This window comes from Dromaius novaehollandiae, chromosome 3 (genome assembly GCF_036370855.1).
Source record: "Dromaius novaehollandiae isolate bDroNov1 chromosome 3, bDroNov1.hap1, whole genome shotgun sequence".
NCBI classification, from domain to species: Eukaryota; Metazoa; Chordata; class Aves; order Casuariiformes; family Dromaiidae; genus Dromaius; species Dromaius novaehollandiae.
In genome coordinates, this window is record NC_088100.1 from 33,352,680 (window position 1) to 33,362,403 (window position 9,724).

Here is a 9,724-nt window from a genome sequence, read left to right on the forward strand (position 1 = left end):
CTAAAGAGGGTTTTTTATCTTGAAGACCAAATGACAACTTGGCTTCCTAATGTGGTTGAAGGCTCTGCGCTCATCAAGTCATATCAAACACAACTGTGAATTATGAAACACATCAATCAATATCAAACACAAGAATTATGGCAAAGCTTGTGTACAGTTTATTTATTTTAAAATTATTCTAATTTCTTTAATTTCTTCCTTCTGCAGAGCTGAATTGATCATTGGATGAACAGCTGGAAACAGTTTCCCTGGCATATTTTGCTTTATTCTTTAGACTATTTTCTGTGCTTTCTCTTCCAATGATTTTGTAGGTAAATGATAATGTAAGTAGGGATTTTCCACCACTGCCAGTGATTAAGAGAAGCACAATTCATAGGAAAAGGTCATCTACTTTATTAAAGAAACTGATATAGCTGAAGAAAAGTTAGCTGGACAAGCTGTTGTGCACGTAAATCCTTTTTCAGGTGATTGGGGATTAGAAGGCTCACAGAGCCCTGAAAGGACAACTTGCCTAGCAAACAGCTTTTGAGAGGCTTTAATGGGGGAGAAGACTCTGGAGGTGCTACGGAAAGGAGCCGGTGTTTGTTCTTCCTCTGCACACAATGAGCTCCTAAACCTCTCTAATCTCTCTAGAGTGCAGAAGCTGCTTTGTGAGCTTTCTGATTTAACTATAGCCTGGTAACAATTTCTGCTAGCAGTTGTTCAGCTTAGTAAGATTTGACCTTTTCTTGCAAATGAAAGCTGTAGCCAAAAGTAATTTTTAAATCCTAGGGCAACTTACCACTACAGCATACAGCAGAAAATAATGTCCTAAGTAATCAAATGTCCACAAAATGCAATTATTTAGGATAATTAAAATTATTTTCTTGAAGGTGATCCAGAATATGGCCTTAGTGGGATCTTTTTTAATGAAAAAAATTGTCTTGCTGGTTTTTGCTCAGGAATGTTTAATTTGTAGCAGGTGCAAAACGAACACATGTTCAACCATGTCCTGTCACTTGTTATCAAGTGAGATATTTAATAGAAGAGACAACTGTGAAAAGACAGTGAAATAATAACCTTCTAGGGACAACAATTTTAAGATTGTCAATATTGTGTGAGATGTCTTGTTCAATAGCGACATAAGGGAAGGAGCAACTATTTTTAGTATTACCTTCAAAATCCACCTTACTGGATGTTTGCTGACATTGTCTGGCATAAACTTATTGTATGTATGTGTAATAAAAGTAAACCCTAAAGGAGAAAATAAATCACTGGTGCCCATGTTAAGAAGTGGCTGCCTGTTTTGGCATCATCAGAAAAAGCAGTGGTGATGCCAGTACCCCCTTTTATATAGAAGTGTAGACCTAGGTTTTACTCCCAGTACTGCTGTACCTCAGTTGGGAGACCTGGCTGCATTACTCTTTTGAAATGATCACAGAAGGGAAACCAGCCTCGCAGCGAGTGAGGAGCACCTTGGCTGGGCGAAGCTGCCGCTCGAGTGACCTGCTCTGCTGATCCTGAAGGGCTGGAGGAGCCTGTTCCTGAGGTGCCCCCATGCCGGCATTTAGCACCTTCCTCTGGCTGAGAGGCACTCACATTCCCTTTCTTCCAAGAAAGTCCCCACAATTCTCCACACACAGCTATCAGGGAGGATCACACTATTTATTGCTGTTTGCCATATGATAGACATGGTAAAAGGCCCCAGCTAAAACTGAGTTCCATCATCCAAAAATAGCATTCACTAGCCTGAGAATCTCACAGCCTAAAGAGCAAAGCGGGACACATTTACATTTCCCCAAAGACCTCCTTTTGCTCCTTATGTCAGAGGCTATTTCTTCTGTGGAAGGATTACAAGCTCAGCTGGGGAGAAAGGTATGGAAACATCCCCCCCTCAGTCAGAAGGATTCACCGAGCTCCCTGTCCTCCCAGCACGGTGGGATAGGCAGCACACCTGGAGGAGAGCGCAGCAACTGCCCGTGGGCTCCCAGCAGGTTTCCTGCGGGGCGGGGAGGGTACCAATGCAAATGTCATGTTTCACTTCTGCACAGGTGGAGATATAATTCAAATAGGAGACTTCTTTCCAGAGATATACCCTTGTTCCAACACTGATTATTTAGCTACATGCTGTCAATCCTGCCGCTGTTGCCTCAGCCAAATCCCCAAGAAACAAGGAAGACAGACGGCACCTTCTCTTCTCTACCTGGATGGACAATACTGAATTAGCCCACCCAGCTTTTGCCTCTGCCATCTTTTCTTGTAGCTGAATGGGGCAGATCAATCCTGTGACATATGGCATGCGGAGATATTTAGAGAAGGATAAATGCGGTGCCTGTCTCGGCCAAGATTTTTTGGTTACCCCCCACACTCCCATTACAGAAATGACTGGGAGCTGAAGAGACCTATTGTTGCTCTCGGATCTGGGAATGTGCCTGACCCTGTGTTTGTGCACTGACTCTCTTTGTATGGGGCTCTCTCTCCTTTAGCTGTACCTAGAGATACTGTACTTTCAAAACGCTTCATAAAGAGACATGAATAGTTCATTGCACACAATAGGAGGAAAAAAAGGCAGACATTAAACACTAGAAGTAAAGCAGAGAACTGCTCGTCATTCTATATATATACTTCATGTTAGACTGGGATTTTTAATTTATAATAGAGCAGTAAAGTTTTATGAGTTCTCATATTTTTGTTTCAATTGCTACTGGGGCTTTTGAAATGTGGTTAGTAAAAAGAGAAACAAAGAAGGCAATCATCGTATACAAGTGCTAGAAATGGGAGCACAAGGGAGCAATTTGGAACCGTACACCCAGCTGTGCAAAAATGTTGTGGTTTCTGCTATTGTCTCAGACCAGTCCTGTTTGTAGGGCTCAATTCACAGACCAGACCTGGATGTCAGTACTAGCCTTCTCTTTACTTTAATTCCCTGTTTCCTCTGCTCTCTTCATCTTTCCACTAACTTTAGTCAGCCTGGCTGTCTCCTTCTGTCCTCTCCTACCTGCCTAGGGGTGGCCTTTCATGCTGCCCCAAGCAATTTTGTCAGTGCTCTCAGGATTGCCAAACCACTTTTGAAAACTGCTATGCACATGCCATGAAACAACTATCTTAGCAATAGCTCTTGTCCTTCCTGTCTCCTCCACCATTTTATCTAATAATCACCTTCAGTCCCGGCATCACGCCAAATATGGATTTGAGCTCTTCTTGGCAGGATCTCTGTTCTTGCACGCTTGTCTGAGGTGTATAGCACATATCTGATAGCTTGAAAAATAAATCAGCTGCATCATATTCATCTATTAAGATATATTTTTCAGAGACCAAGGGTGGAAATTTCCACAAAGCTCTACAGATTTTTATGGATGACTCCCAACATTAAATCTCATATGGCTCTCACTCTGGATCTGGGACAGAACTAAAGGGGTATCCATTATTTACTAGAGACCCCACAGGAAATCTGCCTTGAGGATAAGAGTTATTCCTCTGGGCGCTAGATTAGGGAATGAGTTTCAAAATATAGCTCTTGGAAACGGCCTTCACCACAGCCTTGTGCAGGGGGGTCCCCCTGAGGCAGTGACCCAGCAAAGCAGGGTGCCCCCAGCCAGGACTCTCACAGCCAGAAGTCATCCACCAGATACGGAAGTCCCATATTTTCTATTCAGCGGTGCCCAGAAGTATCCTGTTGGATGGAATAATTTGAAGTAATCTCCTCAGTAAGAATCTCACAGAGTTTTCTCTAGAGACAGGATCCCAAAACAAAGTGGAAGGGTGATAGGGAGAACTCTCTCCAGAAAAGGAAGATAAATAGGCCTTCCATTTTACCTCTGAAGGCTGAACATGAATGAGTGTCAGGAGACTATATTTTTATGAAATGCAAGGTGTCCACTACTAACAGCAAGCAAAATAATGGCAAAGCTTTGGCTACAGCAGGATCTAATCTGGCTATGATAAAACACAGGTCTCGTCTATACAGTGAGTGGGAAGAAGGGGCCTTGGCGAATACAGGAGCAAAGGAAATTATGACATGCCACACTGCAGAAGCAGATGTATTTTGTGCTGTTAAAGCAGCTAAGAAATGCTTAAAGGCTTTGCAGAAAAATGGTGATAGGAGTTTAATTTATGGAAGCAAACCCACAGGAGTTTGTTTATTTCTAAAAAGGATGTTTAATGTTATTCTCCTGGTCAGGTCACATTTTATTCTGGCTTTGCACACAGATCCCAAGGCAGTGGTGAATTAGTGCATGTTGGTTATTTGCAGAAAGCAAAGTGCTGTAGTTTATGATTCACTTTGTTGCCGTACTGGAAACGTTTTGGTATTTCCATTACCCATTATAGATTAGAGCAAAAAAACTCAGTGGTGTATTCAAGGAAGCGGCAAGAATGAAAGATGAGCCACAGTGTCAACATTTTGGTCCAAAATATAATCTTTACTCTTCCTTCTCCTTAACACCTGTGTGTTAAATGTTGCAGTCTGGTGTTTACTCATCTCTACTAAAAAGTACCCAAATATTTTCAGATGAAAAAATGACTTCTTTTTAATTTCTGTCAGTCTTTGGATAACCTCTGATAGATCTGAAGTGATTTCAAATTATAAACATGATTCAAACTTTGAAAGTATTCTAAAATATACTTTAATAAATCATTCCATTCCCTCTCCCTACTCCCTAAGCCACCGGGGCCTGTGCGATAACCATTCTTTTCTCCAGTCTGCTTCATCCTTCAATGAAGCAGATTAATTTAATAACCTTAACATAGGGAATTTTGTATCTTTCTAATCCCTACAAGTCCCCCTCAATATATATACCTTAGACACTGACAAATTGAAAGTTCATTCAAAACCAGAGCAAGAGAAACACCAAGGAAACTCGTGGCACCCCTCGGTTCCCATGGCAGCTCTGCTGCTGCCTGCACTCAGCAAAGCTGACAGGGAGTGGGATCCGAAGGCACCAGCGCTCTGAGGTGGACCAAAATGTGCCGGAGAGCTGAAGACGTTCAAGCATTGTGAATGCTTCCTTTGGACATCACACTGCAAAGGGAAAATAAATGAATTAATCTGAGACTTGCCTGATGTTGACATTTTCAGAGAGAGGACTCAACTTGTAAGCTTCTGCAACCCTGAATCTTTGCTGAGATAAACTAATAGCTTGTTGCTTGGAATATCTTATTCACTTTAAACTTACAGCTACACTGTCTGAAGTATCTCTGGATCAAAAACGCTCCCTAGATAAGCATAAGCCACTAACGTGGATGGATATTCTATTTGCTTCTTTGTGACATCTTTTCCACTACTCTCACTTTTAAATGAGTTTTGTTTTGGTAAAAAACACCAGATTGACAGCTTTATAGACTGCAAAAGTATATTACACGTCGTAGCAGTCTAGCCGTCCTTCTTGTCCCACTGTCCAGGCGAAGGTGTTACCAGGAAGGGGCTGCTTCACAGGAGGGAAGTCAGCTCAGCTACCAGGCTCGTTCGGTTCATAATCAGCTTGCAAAGGGTGTTAACTGGTATGTTAACTGGTATTGTAAAAAAGCAGCAAGTTAACTCGAGACTGAAGAAGACCGTAACAATTCCAAAGAGGGGAACACCAGCACAGGTGTAATCTCCTTTGGTATCTTCAATATAGGTATGAGCTGCTTATCCGGAATTCCTGCACAGTCCAGGGAAAGAACAGGAACTTCCAGAGGAATCTGTCTGAGGTAAATGGCATCTTACATGACTAGTTTATATATAGATATCTACATTGCAAGCATCTGAATTTGGATTCCTGAATCCCACCCCAAATGACATTCAGATAGCTTTAAATTTTTTCAGTTGTTCTAGTTTAGGCCAAATTCAAAATTATGATTTCAAAGGAAGAAAAAGATTCATTTTGTGATTAAAATGTCATTTTGAAGCATGTTGTTATGTTAGTCCTTTGGAAGTACTAAGCTGTCATTTCAGAATGGATAATAATAATAATAAAAAGAAAAAAGGAATATATTGTGCATATAGAATACCTTGTTTTGAGAAACTTAAACTGCCCCAAAATAGTTGCTATTTATATTATTAATTATTTTAATTTTACTTGTAAATAGCCAGAAAACATTCATGCGATTTCACAGTGAAATAAAGGTGACAGGCCCTGACTTAAGAGCTTAAAATATTATTGAGACTAAACATAGGAAGGGATGACAACAAATGAGTGGATGAAGTGGGGTACAGAAGAAATACTTTACAGCAGTATAACTGCATGAGAAAAGTGTGTTGTGGTGGCTGCACCTCTCGAGTTCCTCTGTGGCTCCTTCAGCTCCTACTCAGTAAGCGTGAAGAGGGTGACAGACGAAAGTCAAAGTGCCAGAACTGGGACTAGAAACCACAGCAGTTTACCAGACCCACCTCACACCGCTATACCAAATTGCTCTCTGTAGAGTCACAGGAGTGGAACAAAGAGAAGTCTGCAAGAGTAGTAAGTTAAATCGTTCTTTGCTCCTCTCTTTCTTGAAAGAGTTTAAAGCAAATTAAATAGAATTTCTCTCAAAGCATTCACATCCCAGTGGACAAGTTTCAGTCCAATGTTATTGGAAAAGGCAGTTGAAAAACTTTGATAAAAGGGTTTATGATTAAAATGCTAACAAAAAGCAGTAATGTTGCTTTTGGGTGTCAGTGCACTGTATTATAGAAACTGGCAAGGCTAATATAAGTTTGTTTTTCCTCCAGCCCCCACAGTAATTTTCTAACACAACTATTGAATTTCTCATAATATTTGTTAGCTATCTCTGGAGGGATGCTGTGAAAGCTGTGATTCAACCATTCTAAAGAAATTCTTATTGTCTGAATCAGGAAGTTGCATTCAGCTCATGAACTCAAACCAAGCTTCTGTCACTTCCAAGATTTTTTTGGACAATGTTTTTCTCATATTATTCCAAACTGTGGACCAAATTCACCTCAGGCTACAAAAGGGAATGGTTTTAGTATGTTCTGTGATAAGGTGATTGATTAGGTGCCTGACAGAACACACTTTAAATTAAACAGCAGCATCTAACCCTTTCCCAGTTAATGAAAATATCCTCTGGAATGAGCTGCTGATTGCACCACTCACATATCATGACAACCCTCTCCTCAAGCCTTAAGGAAGATCTTCAGCATCTGTGATCCTTCTATATTGATATCTGTTGAAGTGACCTAAGGCTATTGTTTAGGAAGCACATATGCGACCTTCAACCAGGCAGTGAGAGTATAGGGTTATGTATATGGCTTCAGTCATAAGATGCCCAAGAGACTATATGATAAACCAGAGTATTTTTCTATAACCTTATTAACAAGACAGCGAAGACCAAGTGGCAAAGAGGGCAGTCATGGTGTATAAATTGGAAATGTATAAATGGGGGTTATTAACTGATAGAAAACATACACCTCGTAACGGTGCTGCAACTACCAAAACTGTTACAGGTAGGTCTGTAATTTCATGTTCTTCAGTGACAGACTTGTCTGCACCATTTCTCTTTTATTAGTGGTGCTAAGCAAAGGACTTTGTAACAGTTTATTTTGCTATTTGGAGTGATGATTCTGAGTGCCACTAGACGTTGCAAGAGAACTTGTGGTTACCTGACATAATATTCAGGAGGAAAAGACAGTTTGTTCTTATGGGTTTAAATAAGGGCATAGCACAATGAATGAGGAAAGAATTGATGCAATGTGAAGAGAAGTGACAGAACAAGGTCACAAGAAGGTGATCAGGAGTAGTCAGCATGGATTCACAAAGGGGAAATCATGCTTAGTCAACCTGATAGCCTTCTATGATGGGATGAATGGATGGGTAGATGAGGGAGAGCAGCAGATGTTGTCTAACTTGACTTCACGAAGGCTTCTGACACTGTCTGCTGTAACATCCTCATAGACAAGATCAAGAAGTACACGCTAGATGAGCAGACAGTGAGGTGGATTGAGAACTGGCTGAAGGGCAGAGCTCAGAGGGTTGTGCTCAATGGCGCAAAGTCTAGTTCATGGCCCTAGCTAGCAGTTTTCCACCAGGGGTCAATACGGGGTCCAATCCTGTTCAACTTATTCATCAGTGGCTTGGAGGAAGAGACAGAGTGCACCCTCAGCAAGTTTGCTGATGAGACAAAACCAGGAGGAGTGGCTGATAGAGCAGAGAGCTGTGCTGCCATTCAGTGGGACCTGGACAGGCTGGAGAGATGGGCAGAGAGGAACCTCACAAAGTTCAATAAAGGGAAGTGCAGGGTCCTGCACCTAGGGAGGAATAACCTCAGGCACTACTACAGGCTGCGGGCTGACCTGCTGGAAAGCAGCTCTGCTGAGAAGGACCTGGGAGTCCTGATGGACAGCAAGTTGACCATGAGCCAGCAATGTGTCCCTGTGGCCAAGAAGGCCAATGGTATCCTGGGTTGCATTAGGAAAAGCATTGCCAGCCAGTCGAGGGAGGTGACCCTTCCCCCTCAACTCAGCCCTGGTGAGGCCACACCTGGAGTGCTGGGTCCAGTTCTGGGCTTCCCAATACAAGAGAGACATGGAGCTACTGGAGCAAGTCCAGCAAAGAGTCACTAAGATGATGAAGGGACTGGAGCATCTCTCCTACGAGGAAAGGCTGAGAGAGCTGGGACTCTTCAGCCTGGAGAAGAGAAGACTGAGGGGGGATCTTATCAATGTGTTTAAATATCTGAAGGGAGAATGTAAAGAAGACAGAGCCAGACTCTCCTCAGTGGTGCCCAGCAATAGGATGAGAGGCAACGGGCACAAACTGAAACATAGGAAGGTCCATCTGAACATAAGGAAAAGCTTTATTATTGTGAGGGTGACTGAGCACTGGTTGTCCAGAGAGGTGGTGGAGTCTCCATCCTTGAAGATATTCAAAAACCGTCTGGACACAATCCTGGGCAACATGTTCCGGGTGACTCTGCTTGAGCAGGGTGGTTGGACTAGATGATCTTTAAAGGTCCTTTCCAACCTCAGCCGTTCCATGATTCTGTGATTCTCTGACAAATGGAATGGATATCAGTAAAGTATAGAACATGCATATATACTTTGTTTCCATAAATCACATGGAAGACTGATTCTTTCCATGAAGTAGCAGAAATAATCATGCTTACACTTTTTACGGAGTGAGTGATCCAGAATAACATGTTGCTCTGCAGAGTGAAGTCTTCCAATGTATTATAGAAAGATTATGAATAACATTGTACCATCTGGAATCCTATTTCTCCATATCTTAAATGTTAAAGTAAAATTAATCAGTGAAATCTGAAATCAAAAGAGTCCAAATTAAACAGAATTTCTGTTGCTCAGCATCACTTGGTTGTGTTGTGATGGGATGTGCTGTTTTGTTTCAAGTGTCAAAGAGGTGGTGAGATTTCCCCACCGTGTAAATATTTAAGCAGGCAGCAGAAAAGATAACCAGATACCAAAAAGAAGACTGGCTAGAGCCATCATCCTTACAAAAGCCATGGGAAAGCAGTAACCCAATCCAGGGAAACGGACTGTTCCCCCAACATCATATCTGTGCCTCTGAGCTGCCAGTCTTGTTGTCCGACTGGCAGGCTTAGGTGAAAAGTAGAATTTCTCCTATGCAATTAACCTTGGTTTGAACCCAGTAGCTTGAATTTCACTAAATCATGTACCATATAAAATCATTCAGTTCCAACCTGAAAGCTCCAAGAAATGGAGAAGCCATAGTTTCCCCAAAAGTTGTTCTGGAATTATTTACCCTGATGGCTTTCAGGTTGAACATGGCTGGATCTAGGTTCCAGCTACCAA